This window comes from Sphaeramia orbicularis, chromosome 20 (genome assembly GCF_902148855.1).
Source record: "Sphaeramia orbicularis chromosome 20, fSphaOr1.1, whole genome shotgun sequence".
Classification (NCBI taxonomy): domain Eukaryota; kingdom Metazoa; phylum Chordata; class Actinopteri; order Kurtiformes; family Apogonidae; genus Sphaeramia; species Sphaeramia orbicularis.
Window position 1 is genome coordinate 11852578 of NC_043976.1, and position 22490 is coordinate 11875067.

General features: G+C 36.6%; 1 protein-coding gene across 2 annotated transcripts in view; it reads right to left on the reverse strand.

Annotated features, from left to right (window-relative positions):
* Positions 1–21686, reverse strand: part of LOC115411165 (tyrosine-protein kinase yes) — a 63049-nt gene extending 41363 nt beyond the window's left edge. The window contains exon 1 of one of the 2 annotated variants that reach the window (XM_030123135.1): positions 21068–21686. The gene's annotated coding sequence lies outside the window, so the exon portion shown is untranslated. Of the gene's footprint in view, positions 1–19421; positions 19483–21067 lie in introns of those variants that run through there. The other variant, XM_030123137.1, reaches the window with a different exon arrangement.
* Positions 21687–22490: the final 804 nt, after the last annotated feature.

Sequence of the window (22490 nt, forward strand, 5' to 3'; positions counted from 1 at the left end):
CCAATTAATCTTATTAAAATACGAAACATTTAGCACATTTAATCTCTGAAGCAAATCATTTTTAAAAATTTGTAGACCAGTGTTATGTTTTAAATGCATTTGTGTGTTTTTAACCTGTCTCTTTTCCATTTTTGTAAAACATTATGAATTACCCTGTGCATGAATTGTGCTATACCAGGGGTGTCAAACTCATTTTAGTTCAGGGGCCACATCCAGCCTAATATGATCTAAAGTGGGCCGGACCAGTAAAATAATATAAACAATAGGTTAAGAACTTCTGAGTGAAAAAAGTAAATTCCGTAAAATAAAAAATACACTTAAATATGTTTAAATATCCTACAATACACGCAAAAATACACTTAAATATGCTCAAAAATCCTACAATACACGCAAAAATACACTTAAAATTCCGTAATTAAAATGTTTATATCTACGAATTGTACTTGAACATAACATGAACAAATATGAAAAACCTGAAAATTCTTTAGTAAAATAAGTGCAATGTTAACAATATTACACCTTAGTTTATCATTTATACACGTAAATCACAACTTAGAGATCACAGTGGATCTACAAATACACCAAACATTAAATAACAGGCAGAATATTATTAAAATTCCACATACTTGTCTTAAGACATTTCAGATATCCACATTTTTTTTGTAAAAGACTAGTCCGTAAATGTGAACATTTTTGTGTAATTTTACATTTTTTACACTAAAACAAAAAGACAAATATGCAGTTTTCATTATTTATAGTATTTTACTGTTCATCTCCCATTTTAGAATGAATTGACCTAAAATTATTTTAACATCCATGATTGTTAATATCTTCAGTGTAATTTTTGTATTTCACAAATTCATCCCAGGGGCCGGATTGAACCCTTTGGCGGGCCGGATTTGGCCCCCGGGCCGCATATTTGACACCCCTGTGCTATACAAATACATTTGCCTTGCCTAAATGTTTTCTAGATAAAAACAATACTCTTGCGATCCCTACGTAATCCTGGATGATAAGTAAAGCACCGGGGGAGATAACATTTGAGACAAAATTCCCATTAAGAAGTAGATTTGGACTGTGCAGAGACAAAGGGAGACAGCAGGTTGGTGGACTGAGAGGTGGGCAGTGCCAACTCCACCAGCTTGAACCACTAGGAGGATTAAGAGGATGGAGGATTTACCCTAAGAGGATGCAATAACAAAAAAAAAAAAAAAAAAAAGAGGAAAGGAGGAGGGGGTGGCCACTAGTGCCTGCAGCTGATGGAGCGCTGACCCCTGACTCCACCTGCACCTGGTCCTTCTGGGTTTTTACACTCATATTTCCATCATGTCCTAAGAGCACCAGCAGTGAGCAGTGCATCAGAGCTGAAGGGCGGCTCTTCAGGACTCTTTGGCTGTGATATGATGCTGACTGGTGCTGCCCGGAGCCTCTGGATCAGTTCGTCTAACCCTCTATCACCGCTCCATCGCTTCAACCATCCATCACATCCTGACACCGTGGGCTTTGTCTCGACAACAGCCCCAATGAATGAACAGATGAGGGAAAACAAGATGCTACAGAGAAATATGCACCTTCTGTGACACTTAAGGCTGTGAAGAGCAAGTACTGGAGATGAAATGTGTCTGAAAAACACAGTGACAGAAAGGATCACACATGAATCGGTCCAAAAGTGTGAGGCTGGGCTTTGCTGCTGGAATCAGTTCAACACAGGACCATTCCTGAACAGCAGAGCCATGAATCCACACTTGAAAATCTGCCTCGCTGCTAATTATAGCAACTAATTGCTGACAACATCCCGGTGCCCCTGGGATGCTAACATGACCTAAAACATTGCATGCAAACACTGGAAGAATCCCAGTTGTTGGATGCACCGCAGAAAGAAACACAAAGACACAATGGCAAAAGGAAGGTGAAGAGTTTGTATCAGGAAGTTCAGATGTCATTAGATGCTCCCGTAGATAGTCGTGAACATCGCTCCTTCCTCTGGTTGATTCAAAGGTGTGGATCTATTGTCTTGGAGCTCCTCGCAGATATGTGGTATTTGGAAATGAGGGCAGAGTAAGCATGACTTCTTCCACCAGGGCTAAATAAAGCCATTGTGATCTGGACACTTCTTCAAATGCTCTACTTCAGGGGTGTCAAACATGCGGCCCGGGGTCCAAATCCGGCCCGCCAAAGGGTTCAATCTGGGATGAATGTGTGAAATACAAAAATTACACTGAAGATATTAACAATCAAGGATGTTAAAATAATTTTAGGTCAATTCATTCTAAAATGGGAGATGAACAGTAAAATACTATAAATAATGAAAACTGCATATTTGTCTCTTTGTTTTAGTGTAAAAAATGAAAAATTACACAAAAATGTTCACATTTACGGACTAGTCTTTTACAAAAAAAATGTGGATATCTGAAATGTCTTAAGACAAGTCTGTGGAATTTTAATAATATTCTGCCTGTTATTTAATGTTTGGTGTATTTGTAGATCCACTGTGATCTCTAAGTTTTGATTCACGTGTATAAATGATAAACTAAGGTGTAATATTGTTAACATTGCACTTATTTTACTAAAGAATTTTCAGGTTTTTCATATTTGTTCATGTTATGTTCAAGTACAATTCGTAGATATAAACATTTTAATTACGGAATTTTAAGTGTATTTTTGCATGTATTGTAGGATATTTAAGCATATTTAAGTGTATTTTTGCATGTATTGTAGGATATTTAAGCATATTTAAGTGTATTTTTTATTTTACGGAATTTACTTTTTTCACTCAAAAGTTCTTATCCTATTGTTTATATTATTTTACTGGTCCGGCCCACTTTAGATCATATTAGGCTGGATGTGGCCCCTGAACTAAAATGAGTTTGACACCCCTGCTCTACTTAATGCAAAAAAAAAAAAATATCATTGAGCTTCTCATTGAAATACTGCAATAGAAGAAAAACAGGTAGTCTTTGTAAGGTTGCTCAATTACTGCATGATATGAAGAAACTATATGCTATAATACATGCTATATCACAACGATTTGTATAATAGGATAAATTTCCTTTTTTTCTTTTGGTTGTTTTCTATTGATGATTTGCTTCGGGCTAGGGCTGCACGATTAATCGATTTTAAATCGAAATCGGATTTTTTCAATTAGGCCGATTTTTGAAAACGGGAAATCGTCAAATCGATTTCATCTTACTTGCTAAATGTTTCATTCACAAATGTACGTTCTGGAACACAAAACCAAATATTTACTTTTTAAAAGATGTTGAACTTTATTTAAAGCTGTTAGATAAATCTGGAAACAAAAAGGCTATAAAAAACCATCAGTATTTGCTCTGATGACATTTTAATGTAGTGTATTCCCCCTGGCAAACTTATGTTATTTTCTTGTTGTATACATTGTTTGTATACTCTACTTCATTCAATAAAGATTTAATGAAGAAAAAAAAAACTTCTGTGGGTTCATGACGTGATACCATCACAGATTTGAGGTCAGAGCAGTGGCTTGCATTGCTGGCTGCTCACAAAAACGACATGCTGACTTCTGTTGTCTTTTGTAGTTTTACCCAAAAATTGAAATCAAAAATTGAGTTTTTAGGGGGAAAAAATCGGGATTTTATTTTTTGCCAAAATCATGCAGCCCTGCTTCGGGCCTTTGCTTCGTTGATGGTTGTATTGTGATTTTTATATGTCCGAAATAAAGTATTCATTCATTCAGCATTTGAAACAAATGAACAAATATTTGAGTGTTCATATCACATCTACAGGTCCCATGACTTCCTGCTTTTATCCGTACAAAGATAACATTCACCTGAAACACGGGCATATTCCCTCCTATTACCTTCATTAGCCACTGTAGTAACTAAACAAACTGACCCACATACAGTGACGCCTGGCTGGGGTTTCATCTGCTTGGCCAAATGGTGTGAATACACAGCCAGGGGGTCCCTTGGAGGAGTCAAGATAAGTCACATTTGTGCCCAATGTGGAAGCGTCCAAAACTTCAATTCCTTAAATGGCCACATGGGTCCAAAAAGTGAATCAGTCCCCACAGCCCCACCCCACAATGTCTGATTTTACAACATAAAATCAACAGCTAACATGTTTTTCCCCTAATAGAAAGCTCCGTTATGGTTAGAATTTAGAAGTTGTGATAACAAGTCACAGGATACCAGTACTCAATTACAATACTGTTAGCGTAACTTAGCTAGCTCTGTTAGCTGATGTAAGCATTCATTTATAGAAGGTATGCACCTGACGTCACCGGTGGCGGAAGTCACCACGTTTTTTTTTTAATTAATTAATTTATGTATTTATTTCGAACATGCAAAAAAAACAAAAAAACAAAACAAAATAAAACATTCAAATGGACAGAATCTATCTCCAAGTACATACAAGTCTGAATTTTGCATGGTCGAAAAGGAGTAGGAAGAACTATGAACTTATTTAATCCTACTCCTCAGTGCTTTTACACCTTTATCGCTAACTTGATACAAGTGTCAAACAATAATATTTTCCTAATTTTAATATCAAACCACGACAAATAGATAATGCAGTAACTGAATTACACCCAACAATATGATCATGGCAGTCCAGTCATACAAGCAGACTCAACAATTCAACCATTTTCTTCAATAATTACAGCAGATTTATCAGTACATCATCCATAAACAAACAGTCCTTATTGTCATTATTAAATACTGCACCTCTCAAGAATCATTTTTTTTTTATCGTTTTTTAAACTGAATTATGTTTGATATTTGTTTGATCTCCACACACAATTTGTTCCACAATTTTACTCCACAGATGGTGATACAGAAACTTTTTAATGTAGTGCGTACTTCATGAATCTTTAAATTTAACTTTCCCCTTAAATCCTATCCTCCCTCTCTTTCACCAAACATTTGTTGAATATCTCCCGGCAGTAAGTTATTCTTTGCTTTATACATTATTTGAATAATTTTGAACTCCACAAGGTCACTGAGTTTTTAAGTTTTAGAACGGAAAAATTGTGGATTTGTGTGTTCACGAAAACCACAGTTACGCCCACTGAATGGCAGAAAGAGGGACATGAGTAGCAGCGTCCCAGATAGCAAATATTTTGGCAGTATTATGGCATACATTTGGCATTTTGGACTTTCTTTTGGTGTTTTGAAAACCTTTAGGCTTAACTGTGGTATGATTAAGGTTATCCATAATAGATATGGAGGCACCAGCAGTGTATGGCTGAGTTCTGGCATATGTGTGGTTAACCAAAAGACTGGGCAAAGAGCGGGATCAAGTATAGGGATGGTATGGCATGTTTATGGTAAGCCAGAAGATTGACTAAAGAGCAGCAACATCTAATTCCATATATGGATGTTTTTTGGTTGTGTTTTGGCATATTTCTGTAAAGCCAAAACACTGCGCAAAGAGCGGGAATTTCTACCCAGAAGAAAACTCCACTTCATTTTAAAAGCAGAATCAACTCAAATTTGGGGAGAATTTTGGACTCCTTTTGGCCTCTCTTTGGGTCAGTTTTGGCTACTTTTTGGCTGGATTATGGGGATCTGGGGCTTTTCTGGGACAATTATTGCATTTTTTTTTGAAGCCCGCAATTAGTTTTGGGTGAATTTTGGCTTCCTTCTGGTTTGATTTTGGCTTGCCTATTTTGGGCCATCCGCCCAGAACTTTGCCAAATGGCATCTCAGTTTTGGGCCAGATTTAAGCCATAATGATTTTGCTATCTGGGGCTGGCTTCAATACCATCTAAACTTAAGAACAATATTTAATAAAAAATGGGGAAGAGCTGTTGTGCGACTGATTGTACGAACAGGTTTGAAAAGCAGTCGGAGCTATCGTTTTACAGACACCGAAAGACAGCTAGCCTATTCATATTTTTTCTAACATAAGATCCCATGAGACTTTGCCTCCCTACAGTCTATGATATGAAAGCATCGAGGAAATAAAATCTTTTATTCATCACAATTCACATGCTCTTTTGCAAAGTCATCATATTATAATGATTAAAATATGATGTATTGGTCAGCAATGAATGGGAGACAAAACTCTATGCAAAAGGAATATAAATGATCTCAAGGTCTTCTGTCTCAATGTACGGGCTTATATCTCAACTGTGTGATTTTTGTCACTCTCTGATGGCTTTGAGAAACACGATCTTTGTTTATATATATATATATATATATAGTCCTATTTCATAGAGGTTAGAGTGTCCTGTCGGCTACTGTGGAACAGAGGAACCGATAGGGGTCCAGTGTCTTGCTCAAGGACACTTCATGATGGCAGATACTTTCCAACACCTGTGAAATGCATTAACTACCACACCTGGACATGAGTGGCTTTTCCATTGGACATATGTGCGAAACTTTATCGATTTTTACCAATGCTGAAAAAACAGAAATGCGTAATGTCACTTTTTCCATTAAATCACAAATGCAATGATTTGCTTATTTATTGATTTTCGATGACACGAGAAGTCATTCCATAAACATGGCGACGGACGTCAATATTGTGTTGACTTACAGATATATTAACCCTTTCATGCATGAATTATGAGAACCTTAATCAAGATTTTTTCCCTGAGTGTTTTCGTTTCTCTTTAAACATGAAAAAACAATGTGATTGAAAAATTTCTTATAAAAATAAATAAATAAAAATAAATAAATAAATAGATAAAATAAATAAAAAGTAAAAAAAACAAAAAAACATTAGAAAATAAAAAAGTAAAAAAAAAAAATAATAATAATAATAATAAGAAGAAGAAGAAGAATCAGCTGGACACCATGCGTTTAATTTTTGAAGCAAAGAAACATGTATTTACTGATAAAATGGGTGAAAACTATGGGGGGGCTTGTGATTCTGGGGGTTTATGCTCAGGTGAGATCTACATAATGTTACCAGTTCATGTCAGAAAAGATATGTAGTGTCTTAAAACTTTAATAAAGATATGTGTAAAAATAAATAAATAAATAAATAAAAATCCATGAATATACAAGAGTACAGCTGTAGAATAGCCGTCCACTGTAGTGACCACTATGCATGAAAGGGTTAATTATTATTATTATTATTATTATTATTATTATTATTATTATATATTACCCCTCTATCCCGTACTAAATGAAAAAATTATTTGGTTTCCTGTAGGGATGTAACGATTACCGGTATAACGATAAACCGCGGTAAAATTGCAGATGGTTAGTATTACCGTTTAAATTCTAATTATCATGATAACCATGTTTGATTACCGCACTTTTAAGGGAAAAAACCCTATGTAAAGATCTGCTTTTATGTCAAATATTTGAGTATAGTTTTTATTTATTACAATTTTAATTGTATATACCTAATATTTGGAACCAATATTCACTTTTAATCTTTGAAAAGGTTCGTTAAGCATCTGTGTGTTATTTATGCAATAAAGTATATACATTTTTCAAATCAGATTTTATATATTTTTTGTGTTTTCTGTTCTTTTATGTTTTTATAGTAGGTTAAAGTGAAAAAAATAATAGACAGATGATATAGATGAAGTTGTGCTGAAATAACAGATCCCAAACATGGTTATAGTAAACATTTGTTCATATCGTATATAAAGGCAAAATCAAAAGAACTGAAAAACGGACAACATAGGCTCAGACCACTAAGCGTTAATACTTGAATGTTTCTGCAACAGAGGGTACACTGTGCCTATTAAATATATATTATTTAAATACATCTCGATTAAATTATTTCAGTGTGTGTATAAGTACTTTTTGAACACTTTGAGCACAATTTCATTAATACCGTGATATTAATGATAACCGTGATGATTTTTTACACAATAACCGTGATATGAAATTTTCATATCGTTACATCCTTAGTTTCCTACTGTGTCCACACATATTGCGCCATGTTTCTTTTAAAACTGTTCTTCGCTTGTTGTAATATCCATCAACATTTGTTTCTTTTTTATTTACGACTCTAGTTGGGGAAAAAGGTCTTTCCATTGCAGTTTTGCTCGATACATATATACCATTTGCACTATGCCTGTAAAACCACCTCTTGCCAGCTCAAAAACTTTTAATCAAAAAATGAGAGTTTTGGTGAAATTGTCGTTTTTCCATTAGGTACATTTTTATGCTCAAATTATATTTGCGCAATTTAAGGGTCAATGGTAAAGTCTGTACTGAAAGGTGAACACACCAACAAAACAGCTCATGGACACAGGCTAGAAAAAGGCTCACATGGAAACTGATCTGGCAAAAATAGATTATGTTACTTCTTTTGCCTTCAGATCAGCTCCAAAATAGAGAAAATGCACGCCTTATATGAGGCAAAAATCCCAGACAAATACAGGCAATACACAATAAACAGAAAGCTAAACTTTTTCTGTGACGTCTGAGTGGGCTTCACACATTTCCCTGAGGGACTAAATTCTCCGTGGACATCTGACATCCACTGTGATCTCTGACCTCTTGCCCTAGCTTGTTTTGTTTTGAAGCACATGCTCAAAAAAGCCAACAGAATCCATGGTTTTCTCATACTGGACACTCCTTATTCTGATGTTTGCCGATGCATACCTCTGAAACGTTCAAGAAAGGCTCAGTGAAACTTTTCTTACACTTAACTAAAACCAGACCGCCGTGAATCAGCTCCCATCAGCTGTGGGAGTCAACATAATAAAGCTAGTTACTCCTGTTCTCTGCAATAGCACAAAATGAAATCCAACTTTTACATATTCTTCTCTCTGTGTGATCATTCAAACCTGCGCTCTTATCAACAACCTGCCCACACTTTCCTTCCCCCCACTCTGACCACGGTGTGAGAATTCCATACAGGCTTCACTATTCGCTGATAAGACAGAGTAGAGCTCAGGTTTTCTGCCGCACACTCCTTGATAACTAAAAAAATGGTGAAGTTTCTGTTGAGCTGCTTATGTCAGGCATGGTTTGGAATATTAAAGATGTCTGCCGTGGCAAAGATGAGTTAATGAAGCCGATAGTGCACGATTATGCACATTTTTACAGATTTGATGGTTAACAAAAAAAAAAAAAAAGAAGGGAAAAAAATGCATTAATGGACCTTAGAACCAGGGGATGCATGGTTAGCTGACAGATTCATTGGTTAAAACTACGGATGTAAATTATCGATTAATCCATTAATCATTAGTTGGTTGATCTTATCGGTCGATTAACGATTAATTGATAAGCCGCAATTTTCATGAGAACCAGAATTTCATCTTTTGATAGGGTCTATGAGAATAAAAGCTAAATATTGTTTATATACTTCATGAAAAAAAGCATGTCAAATCCCTAATGATTGATGTATTGTACCTTTAGGACAGTGTTTTTCAACCTTGGGGTCAGGACCCCACATGGGGTCGCCTGGAATTCAAATGGAGTGGCCTGAAATTTCTAGTAATTGATAAAAAAAAAAAAAAAAAGTTAAGAGAGACAATCCCAATCCATAACAGACATGACAAACTGTGAAGCTGAAACTGAAGCACTGTGGTTCTGTTTATCTGTCAGATGTTCATTGTGGTCAGTTTCAGATGCTGCAGCTCTTTCATAATTCATAGTTTGTGTTCTTGTTTGTTCAGTATTAATTGTCAGCCTTGTAAATCCAAGCTGCACTGACTGTACATATCCTGACCAAGGAAAATCAAATTCTCATTTTGTGCAGTAATTTACACCTGGCTTTTCTGCCTCCGTCCATAATAATATACATTATATAGACTAAATGTCCTCTAAAATTAACATTTATTTGCAACATAGTATAGCAAACTATTACATGATCAAAAGCAACTTAATTTTAGCAAAAAATGTCTCCGTTTTGAATGTCTGGGGTCACCAGAAATTTGTGATGTTAAAATGGGGTCAGGGGCTAAAAAAGGTTGGGAACCACTGCTTTAGGGATACAGTGCAGGTAATGACATTTATGTAGTAGAACAAAATAAATTCTGCAGAGCAATTCAATAAAATACATGGATCTAAAGAGGAGCAGTTCAGAAGAAATGGACATTTCTGACTTTGCATGACTACCTGACACAATGGAGCGACATTTCAGCAGAGATGCCCCCCCTCACCCCTGCTTTCCCGTGGGGTACCGGGGTGACAGTGGGACATACCTGTGGTCCGGTCCAATACCGACCCTGCATTTGTGTGTATATTTAGGCGGGGGTGCACCGCTCCCAAAAACAGATGGGCTGGTCTGTGTTTGGCTCCACCATGTCCCTAAAGCGATTCTAACTCATCAACGCCGTGATCCGGTTTGATGACTGGCTATCCCAGCTACAGCGTTATTCTACTTCAATGGCGAAGCCTAGTTTGGGCAGTGGCGCCCCCTACTGATGACACCACAAATCACGTCATGGAAAAGGGCAATTAACCAACAATTAATAATTTCATTGACCAAATTCTCGACAATTAATTGATAGTCGATTAACTGTTTACATCCCTAGTTTTAACAAATAAACATATTGGTTTAACCTCCTAAGACCCAGCTCTGGGTTTTCTGTCCACATTTGTGGACAAGAGTTTCACAACTTTAACCAAAAAAAAAGAAAAGAAAACTGTCCAACAGAGGCAATTTCTCACAGACTGCAAGGGAAGCTCAGCTTCCCCTAAACTTACTCAAATTAAATGGTTAAATATGTTCGGTTGTGTTGACATTTCATTGACTACAAATGTGTTAGAACATGTTCATCTCACAGACGAGTTCGTTCAGAATCAGCTTTATCACAAATCAACGGACTCGATGTTGTTCACTTCTCATACATTCCCGTTGCACTGTTTTCTCATTCGATCTCTGCTCAGTGCATTTGTCCGTAGACGCTTAGCGTCCATGCACTTCAATGGGACTGAGTGGAACAGTTTTTTTTCATTGCCTCAAAACTGGACGGTAATTGGATAAATGCCACGATGTTGTCCCGCCCCCAGACGCTCGGCATCTCAGGGGTGAATGGAGCTGTGGGCGGAGCTCGGCTGGGCTGGATGCTAGGCTTCCACATGCTGATTGGAGGATCAGTCGAAAGGCTGAATCCCATTTGACTGACAGTTATTTTGAGATCTACTCCTTCACTGACACAGTTCAGGTTAATACCGTCGTGCATTCTGCTGTGAAATCGAGAGAGAAACCACTACGAAATGACTTGTTCATTTCTTGCACTGTAAATAAAACACACTCATTGTACTTCCTCGTTTCAATTTAACATAATTTCAACGTTTTCTTGTTTACTTGGTACGATAAGGTCACTGACCATTTTCTTGAAAAGGAACGGAGGGCCAAATTTATGTTTCAATAACTTGACCATTTCTTTTATGTAAGCCGACAATGAGCTTCCTCTCTCTGAAAGACGAGCAGCCACCACTGCTGTCCACCACAGAGAACATTCCATAAAAATTTTAAAAACTGCATCTGAAAAAACTGTAGCATCATGAGATTACCAATATAGGCACTTATTTAATCAAAAACAAAAAAATCTTGTACTTTGCTGACATTTCCGGGGTCTTAGGAGGTTAAAGCCAAACTGATGTTTCTATTATCCAAAGAATATCTTGAAAAAGTAAATATTTGAAGATCCTAGAATAAAGGCTGCTTTTCCACTGTCAGTATGAGCTCAGCTTGGTTTGGTCAGCAGCACGCCACATTTCCTGACGTCATCTTGAGCACCACTGCTGCTAAGAGCTAGGTAAGAATGAAGGAGAGTTATCATTTCTGAAATTAAATGTTCTATTCAGATGTTCTCATGACGCATTATGTGCTGCTGCAGCGATGACTGTAATCTGCATGATTATCATTATCTACATGATTATCGTATCCCCTTGGCCTCAGCAGAGCTAGTACTGGAGATAATATCTAATCATATCTTGGAGGTCTCTGCTCTCAAATAGTGGGGACACAAAAAAAAACCTTTGCAGAGATGATGCGGTAGTAAAAAAGTAAGATATTATTTTGAGAAGGAATCTATTATTTTCTTATGAAAGGTACATTTTTGAGAAATTAGTGTAGAGGTGGGCCGACATATTGATTTTTTTCAATATCAACCATCATCCTTAATTTTTTTTTTTTGAAAGCCAATATTTGATCAGATAAGATATTTGATCAGGCACCTGTGTGGGCAGCACTTGAAGTTCAATAAATGTTAAAAGAGTACTATATGTACGTGTATTAATAACTTCATTTACATTGTTGCATAAAAATCTTAATTATCTGACTGTTTCAATTGTATTTTACAGTCACTGTGCTTTAAAAAAAAAAATGCCTTAAATATCAGCCTCAAAAATTGTCTGTAAATATCGGCCATCGGTTGACCAAATTTAGTAAAATCTGCATCGGCCTTAGAAAAACCCATTTTGGTCAACCTCTAAATTAATGTGTCACTTGGGTTGTCTTATTTTTGAAATATTAATCATTATTTTGTCTGTAGGATCTTCATCACAGTGGCAGAAATGGGTTCCCGTAAAACACAGGTGTCAAACATGCGGCCCAGGGGCCAAATCTGGCACGCTGAATCGTGGCCAAATCCATCCCTTTGGACAAATGTGGAAAATGCAAAAATTGCACTAAGATATTAACAATCATTTTAGGTCAAGTTCCACATTCAGACCAATGTGATCTAAAGCGGGTTCTTTTTAAATGCAAAAATTTTCATGTATTTACACAAAAACAAAGTATAATTTCGCAAAAACTGTGAATAACCTGAAAGAGAGAAGTAAGTGCAATTTTAACAATATTATGTCTCTAAATGATAAACTAGAGCATAATATTGTTAAAATTGCACTTATTTATTCAGTTTGTTCATGTTATACACATTGTTTTAAAGGCTAGTTTGTAGATGTAAACATTTTCGTAATGTAATTTTACTTGTTTCACTCTAAAACGTAAAGGAAAGTTTGGAGTTGACATTATTCATATATTATTATCTTATTGTTTTACTGGTCCGGCCCACTTCTGATCAAATTTAGCTGAATGTGGCCCCTGAACTAAAATGAGTTTGACACCCCTGCTGTAAAACGACACCATTCGTTCAATCTGGAGAAAACTGAAAGTGTTCTTCATAGATGTAAGACGGCCCTTTTTAATGTCCTGCATTATGAATGAAATACACCCAATTCTGAGAAGTATTTTTGTTCTTTCTTTTCCCCTCCCCTGAGCTCTACTCGGCTCTAATGTAGCCTGTATTTGGCTGGATGAGGCTTTGAGATGGGGTACGTCCTCCATCCGTCTGAGTGAAACCCTGCCCAGCGTCTCGTTGGACAGCTGTTGGCGGCTGTCGCTGTGGCTGCAGACAGGCAGACAGGGAGGGTCTAGGGAGCTTTACTGGTCTTCAGATCTGCAACAGATGCTGCCCGCCACCTTTCACCACATTCCTCTGATGCCAAAGGGTTAAAAGTGGGTCTGAAGAAATGTCAAGTGAAGATGTAATGGATGGAGACGGCACCATCAGAAAACAAAAAGTTCAAATGGTCCTGTATCTCACCAGCATGTTCTATCAAGAATCGATAACAACTTGAATCTGAGAGGTTGTCAGGTTCTGTTCTATGTTAGAGTCCTGTGGTCTTGATGCAGGAGATCAATCTCCCAATAAAAGTGGGTGGTACTTTCACTGGAGGAGAACTCAACTAATTAAATCAAAGTCCATATATGACTTCCTATCAGTGCTCAAGAGTAGCTATATTAATATCTTAAAGCATTCCCCTGTTATACACCACAGGTGTCAAATATGCGGCCAAGGGGCCAAAACTGGCCCACCAAAGGTTCCAATCCGGCCCGCAGGATGAATTTGCAAAATGCAAGTTAGGGCATCAAACTCAGAAATATCATAATAACCTATAAATAATGACAACACCATTTTTTTCTCTTTGATTTAGTGCAAAAACATTAAATTATGAAAATGTGTACATTAACAAACTATCCTGTAACAATAAAATGTGAATAACCTGAACAAATATGAACAACCTGAAATGTCGAAAGAAAATTAAGTGCAATTTTAACAATATTCTGCCTGTTATTAAATGTTTTGTGCCTTTGTAGATCTGATCTGTAATGCATATATATAAAAAATCAGAAGTCGAGGCATAATATGGATAAAATTTTCCTTATATTTCTTAACAAAGTTCATTTTTTTCAAGTTATTCACATCCTTTTTGTTTGGATAGTTTGTAACCGTAAATATTGGCATAATTGAATCTTTTTTTTTTTGCACTAAAACAATTTGGAGTTGTCATTATTTACTGGCTATCATGCTATTAGTTTACTGGTCCGGCCCACTTCAGATTAAATTGGGCTGAATGTGGCTCCCAGAAGAAAATGAGTTTGACACCCCTGTTATAAACCATCAAAATATGGACCATTATAAGTAAAGGCCAATTTTAATATTTCAAAAATTCATCAAAAATATGAACAAACTGTATAGACATTGTCCCAAAGAAGCTACTTTTTTTTTTTTTTTAATTATTCTGACCAGTAGTTTCATGAGAGATGTTTGAAGAAGTTGCTATCGAGATGAAGATGATGAAGATGATGAAGATGCCGGACACAGTGGCTTCACAACAGCTCATGACCTGTTGGCTAATGAGCTAAAAAGAGTCTTAATAGACCAAAAACACCAAGTGCCAAATTATAGAGCTGTCATCATATGGAACAGAGTGGTTCCTCGACTTGACAAGTTTACATATATGGACAACATTTCACAGAGAAGCTTTCAGGTTTCCTTGCAGCTGTACTGCGCTGCCAGAAAACAGACATCACACAATTTGTGGAATAAAAGCTCCTATGGGAACACCTGAAAGCTGGCACCTGAGTCTTGGGTAAATGTGAGTTATTCTGGGAATCTGAATGTGTCGGCAATCATCCGTTTGTCAGCACATAACAGGGGAAGGTGGTGTTTGAAGTGTCAACATCTAATGGTGGCTGTAAAACCCACACCAGCATCTAGGACGACTTCATTTACTCCAGTATGTTCTGAATCTGCACCTGCATGTTTGCATTTTATACAGTAAACCATAGTTCATGTGGGCGATTTTGGTAATTAGCTTTTTTCACAATATTACCAAATGAATGTAAGGATAATGGTTCATAGTTATATACAGTGTAAACCCAGATCAGCTGAACGTAGGGTGGATGACCCTGTTGTGTCAGTGGTCGTCTGGTAGCGATCACATTTACGGACCTAAAACTACTTTACTGGAAGTGGATCCATCCACCGTCCACTATAGCAGGGACTACTCAGACTCAGACTCAGCTTTATTGTCATTCGAACAACGTTACATGATAGAACAAAATATACAGTAGTTATCCTGGTCTGGATTTTGTAGCATAAGAAAGACTAGAAAAGCACTCGGAGAGCGCAGACCTTCACCAAGGCAGATCAGCCACCCGCCTTGAGTACCACCAAAATTTAATCACTTGTTCCTTGTGCCAGTATCAACAATTCCTGAAATTTTCATCCAAATCCATCCATAACTTTTTCAGTTATCTTGCACATGGACAGACAGACAAACCAACGCTGGCAAAAACAGAACCTCCTTGGTGGAGGTAATAAAGAATAAAGTTCTTCATGGTCTATGCTATAACATGGACTACATGGTCAGGAGAAATGATGTCAAATATTTTGGGACACCCTGTATAAGGCAACGGCTACTGCCACAGTACTGTGGCACAAAATATGGGTTAGTCTATTGCCACAGAGCCAATCAAATGTTAGCATTTGTACTAGAGCCAATCACAGATACTGCTCCATGAACTCATTCGCCTCTTGTTGCCACAGTACTGTGGTTATATATGGTGTATACTTCAGCGCATTCTTTTGTGCATTCTGCTACCACAAAACTGTGGTAACTGATGGACAAACTGACAAATTAGTGACAGTATGTAGTATAGAATAGGAATTATTGTTCTAAATCAGGGGTGTCAAACTCATTTTCTTTTGGGGGCCACATTCAGCCAAATTTGATCTCCAGTGGACCGGACCAGTAAAATAACAGCAGAATACCCTATAAATAATGACAACTCCAAATTTTTTAGTGCAAAAAAATAACATTAAATGACAAAACTATTTCTATCCAAAACAAAAAAGATGTGAAAACCCTGAAAAAACTGAAATTTTGGAAGAAAAATAAGTACAGTTTTATCAATATTATGCCTCAACTTATGATTTCTACATGTGTATTACAGATCAGATCTACCAAGGCACAAAACAGGCAGAATATTGTTAAAACTGCACTTATTTTCCTTTAGACATTCCAGGTTCATATTTGTTCAGGTTACTGACATTTTCTTGTTAAAGGATATCAGAATTTCATGTTCTTTGCAATAAATAAAAGAGAATAAATTGGTGTTGCCATTATTAATAGGCATAATGTCAAATTATTTTTTTCACATTAAACCAAGAAGAAAATTTGGAGTCATTATTTCTAGGTTATTATCCTGTTATTTTTGAGTTTATACCCTTGACTGTTAATATCTTCAGGGTAACTTTTGCATTTTGCACTTTGTAAATTCATCTTGCGGGCCAGACTGGAACCTTTGGCGGGCTGGTTTTGGCCCCCGGGCCGCATGTTTGACACCTGTGTTCTAAATACTCTATAAGTTGTTCTATGGTGTTCTTTGTTCTGGAGGCTGGAGAAGGTGGGCAGAGCTACATGTACTCTGAACGCTGCCCCAGTGGCTGATATATATCAATGTTAGATTTACCTACTGGCATCCTTGGTGCCGTGGCTCTCCCCTCCCCCATTTGAAAATTGCTTTGACCAGAAATCCAACCCAAGTCTTCCGTGTTGCAGTCCAAAGCTTCACTTTTTGAGCTAAATCTCAGCTGTCTTTAAGTGCGACCTATTTCCTATCTGATTGCCTTGGTACTTTTCAGGATGTGACGTTTCAGGATGTGACCGGTTACCAGTCTACACATGATATAACGAGGGCGCTGATTGGCTCTGTGGTAATAGACAAACCCATATTTCGTGCCACAGTACTGTATCAATAGCCACTTTGAAAACAGCAAAAATGATCAAATACTGTAGAATATGGAAAAGGTAAGGGTAGAGTAAAAACTACCATAAAACATGCAAAAAAATTCCTTCTAAATATGTACAAAATTACACAGTCTGCAGCAGCAGTACAGTTAAAGTGATGGTGCATGTATCAGCAGCATGAGCGTATAATAATATCTGAATAAAAAAACAAACTCTGCTCTACCAAGACACCATGTTTCAAAGTGGGTGTCATTTGTTAATATGAAATTGCATCTGTGTACCCACTTCCCCTCTGTTCAGCATTTCTTTTACCTATTTTTCTTGGATATTTTAACTCTACAGATTCAAAACTATGCAAATTTTTAGCACCAGCCATGAGCCATGTCATGTTTTAATAACATACAAAACCTTCAAAATGATGGAATTTCCCTTTAACTTCCCTCACTCTACGTTCATCAGTCCTTATAAGGATTTATCCGGGCAGAGATTGAGTCACAGTTGTGCAAAAGTGCGGAGCTGTTAGGGATAAGCGGTAGCCTATCTTTTACATGACATGTTCTGACAACCGTGGGCATGTAAGGCTTCGACCAACGGGAGCGAGGAAGGAAGACAATACCCCCAGATGTTTGGAAGCACAGGCGTAAAAAAAAAAAAAAAAAAAAAAAAAAAAAAGTGTGAATAGAAACTTAGGGAAGACAGAAAAAGTGACTCAGCTGTTTGACCAGTGGAAGTGAACAAAGTGGACGCATCACTGAAGGGGCCTGAACCTCCTCCTCCTCTTCCTCCTCTTCATCACTGATACTAATCTCACAATAATCTGAATCAGCATGAGTCAAAGATTGCGTTGGATACTGTAAATGATGAGGTGGCACTTTTGTCTCTGAAGTGTAATTTAATTTATAATGACAGGACTGTTTGGTGCATGAGAGAACACATTAACCCATAAAGACCCAAACATCCACCAGCGACCAAATTCATCTACTGACGTAAACTGTGGATCCACTAATCCTATCAATACATGTAAATATTTGGTGTAAAATGCAGTTTGTCATCCTTTCATGGTCATCAGATGTGGACGTTCAGAGGCTCTGTAGTGAACATGGAAGCACTGTCATCTTCTACAACATTGATTGGAATTGGATCAATGACAGCAGATGGACACACTTGTTTTATGTTCAGTTAATGATAGATTTTACTAAAAAAGTCACTTGTTCTTCAGTTTTCTCTGTTTTTAAATATATGAAAACTCAACTTTACACTGAGGTTTTATGAAGATCTATGTGATCAGCGGATTAAATATAGGAAAATTCAGTTTATAATGCAAAAAAAGAGGATAATATTATAATAAATGGGGATAAATCACTTAAGAAAGGTTAAATTGGGGTCAAGTCACGCGCCGATTGACTTTGAATCAAAAAAATTAGAATTGAGATAATGATTTCAAACTTGTTGTAGTTCAATAGTACAACATCTTAAGTTTCTAAATCCATTAAAATTTTTTGTCAAAAAAGGATTTTCAAGAAAATTACTGAACTTTTTATATGAACTAAATTCAGTCCCTTGGAAAGTTCTCTAAGAATGAATAATAACATAACTTATCACTGCTATAATTTGAAATCTCAATCATATATTTCTATTTTCAATATAGTTTTATGACCTTTTATACATCCTTTAATCATTATAAAAATCATATTGTCTGAAAAATTGGTGTAAATTGCTTTTTTAAGCATTTTAATATCAGATGGTGCCGGTTAGGTAGGAAATTTCACTTTCTAAAAAAAACCACGTTTTTTTTTTTAAAATCACTAATTAATCAAATGACGTAAACCAATGGAAATTTCTGAAAGTAAGCATTTAACCCTCTGCTTAAGCATGGCTTCATTGGAATTTAAGATTATTTTGTCACTAATATTTTAAAAAAAAAAGTTGTTTTTTTCCCTACATTAACCAAAAGTAGGTCTGGACATGAAAGGGAACTGACACAAAAGTAGCACTGGGTCTTTATGGGTTAAATATCAGAAAAAGGCAAAAAACAAAAAAAACACTCTTTCACTTCACTCCTAAATCAGCTGAGATTGAATGAAGTGTTTTTTCTTTAGAATCAGCATCTAAATGTTCTAAATAACTTTGCTGTGATGCAGTGGTAAATAATATAAATAGTATAATAATGTAATCCAGTGACCTTGTCCTACTTTAATGTGTTTATCTGATATCTGATCTATCTGATCTAATATTCCCCTGGAGATCTGAAGCACATGCATGTACATTCACATGCACATACAGAAGCATTTACAGATAGTTTTCTAGGTATTTGTGCAGGAACAGACACAGATTCTGTGCATATTGTAAACAGCTCCATTCCTTTGTTGGTGACAGGTCAGACAGACCAGCAGCGCATTTGGGCCCATCCTTATCTGCTCCAGATCCTGCTTCACAAAGACCCCTTTCATTTTTTCTGTTTTTAATTATTATTTTTACCTTCAAAAATCCGCATCCTTTTCTGGGTGTTTTCCTCTTATTTTCTCCCTCGAATCAGATCGTCATCTTCTAAAACATTGATTGGAGTTTGATCAATGACAGTGGATGGACACACTTGTTTGACGTTCAGTTAATGATAGATTTTACTGGAAAAGTCACTTGTTCTTCAGTTTGCTCTGTTTTAAAATATACTAAAACTCAACTTTACACTGAACTTTTATGAACATCTATGTGATCAGTGGATTAAATATAGGAAAATTCACTTTAACCCTTTCATGCATGAATTATGAGAACATTAATCAAGATTTTATCTTATTTTTTTATTCCTCTTTGGGCATTAAAAAAAACAATCAATTTTTTTTTTTTTTTTTTTTTACGAAGCTATTTTTCATGGAGTTAAAAAATGTCCATTCACCTGGACACCATGTGTTTAATTTTTGAAGCTAAGAAACATGTATTTACTGATATACTGTGTGAAAACTATGAAATAAAAACATTAAATGCTGCTAATTTGATGTTTTCTCACATTTTTAACATACACGACAAACAAAAAGTTATGGATATTTTTGATTTTTGGGCTATTTTTTTTTTTTTTTTTTTTTCAGTTGGAATTCTTGCACAATGCTTTTTACATTTTTGTGTGTGAATTGAATTAAAACACATTTTTTTTTAAAGACAAGACATAGTTTTATTTACAAATGGCAAAAATGACACACAAAATGACAAAAAAAAAAGAAATATCCTTAACTTTTTGTTTGTAGTGTACTCTAATACTAGTCATTACTCACTTCATGGACATAATATGCCAAAAAAAAAAAAAAAAAAAAAAACTTTTGTTGTTAATTACAATCTAATAACAAGTGATTTATTCTTGAACAGGTTAGATCGGGTTTATCAAAAACAGTAAAGTTAATGTTTTCAATGTCAGCGTATGGGATGGTGCATGAGCATCCAATGTGTTGGCTGATAGGAAAATAAAACAACAAAATCCATGAATATACAAGAGAATAACTGTCCACTGGAGTGACCACTGTGCATGAAAGGGTTAAAATGCAAAATAAAGAGGATAATATTATAATAAATGGTGATAAATCACTTAAGAAAGGTTAAATAGGGAACTGACACAAAAGTAGCACTGGGTCTTTATGGGTTAAATATCAGAAAAAGGAAAAAAAAAAACACAAAAAAACACTCTTTCACTTCACTCCCAAATCAGGTGAGATTGAATGAAGTCTTTTTTTCTTTAGAATCAGCATCTAAATGTTCTAAATAACTTTGCTGTGATGCAGTGGTAAATAATATAAATAGTATAATAATGTAATCCAGTGACCTTGTCCTACTTTAATGTGTTTATCTGATATCTGATCTATCTGATCTAATATTCCCCTGGAGATCTGAAGCACATGCATGTACATTCACATGCACATACAGAAGCATTTACAGATAGTTTTCTAGGTATTTGTGCAGGAACAGACACAGATTCTGTGCATATTGTAAACAGCTCCATTCCTTTGTTGGTGACAGGTCAGACAGACCAGCAGCTGCATTTGGGCCCATCCTTATCTGCTCCAGATCCTGCTTCACAAAGACCCCTTTCATTTTTTTCATTTTTTTTTTTTTTTCTTTTTTTAAATTATTATTATTACCTTGAAAAATCCTCGTCCTTCTCTGGGTGTTTTCCTCTTATTTTCTCCCTCGAATCAGATCCAAGAAAAAAAAACAAAAAACAGACTAGTTATTCCAAGTGGGACCGGTCCGCCTTCATCCTCCCTTCATCCATCCAGGGCATGTGTGGTCCGGTTTTGTGCTGAAGTTGAATCCAAGTGTTAAGGATGGAGGCTTCGGAGGATCCGGATCGGACGGGGAGGACAGGATGGATCCGGCAGAGACATGACCGGGATCAAACCAAACACACACACTCAGGAAAAAAAAAAAAAAAAAAAAAAAAAGTGAGAGCCTGAAGTGTCCCAGCTCTTTGTAGCCTCCACTTCCTTCTCCTAAACTTCCATCAACCCCCACACACCAACATGGCCGACCTGCCTGCGGGACTGGAGACACGCACAGCTGGACACGCACACGGATCTGTCCGGTACCGAGGATCCAGGACCAGGATCTGCAACCGAAAAAAAAAAAAAAAAAAAAAAAAAAAACAAGAACAGGGAGGGAAGATCAAGGATGAGTCTGAGGAGAGGGGGATGAGGAGACGACAATGCGAGAGTGGAAGGAAGAGTGAGTGGAGGAGCTGAACATAAAGGACTGGAAGCGGCTGTCCTCGATTTTCATCAAACCAGAAGCACTAATGCAGAGCTGGGACCCCCCCTGCTGGAGGAACCCTGACACTGCAGCCCATGAGAACAGTCACAACACTGTATTAACCCTTTCATGCACAGTGGTCACTCCAGTGGACAGTTCTTCTACAGATGTTCTCTTATATGCAGTGGCGGCACCAGGATTTTAAAAGTGGGGGGGGGCAACTGGAGGGCGAAGAAAATTTTTTTTGGGGGGGCGAACAAAAAAAATAATGCTTTGTGCTTTAGCGGCCTCTCTCTCTCTCTCTCTCTCTCTCTCTCTCTCTCTCTCTCTCTCTCTCTCTCTCTCTCTCCATATATACATACAGGGTAGGGAAGCAAAATTTACAATATTTTGAGGCAGGGATTGAAAGACAGTGTGTGACCAATTAGTTTATTGAAAGTCATGAGAATTTATTTGCCACAAGAAAATGTACATAATAGAAAATGTTGTTATTCTATGTGTCCTCCTTCTTTCTCAATAACTGCCTTCACACGCTTCCTGAAACTTGCGCAAGTGTTCCTCAAATATTCGGGTGACAACTTCTCCCATTCTTCTTTAATAGTATCTTCCAGACTTTCTCGTAATAGTTTTGCTCATAGTCATTCTCTTCTTTCCATTCTAAACAGTCTTTATGGACACTCCAACTATTTTTGAAATCTCCTTTGGTGTGACGAGTGCATTCAGCAAATCACACACTCTTTGACGTTTGCTTTCCTGATTACTCATATGGGCAAAAGTTTGTGAAAAGGTATGGATAATAGTGTTAGGTATGATTAT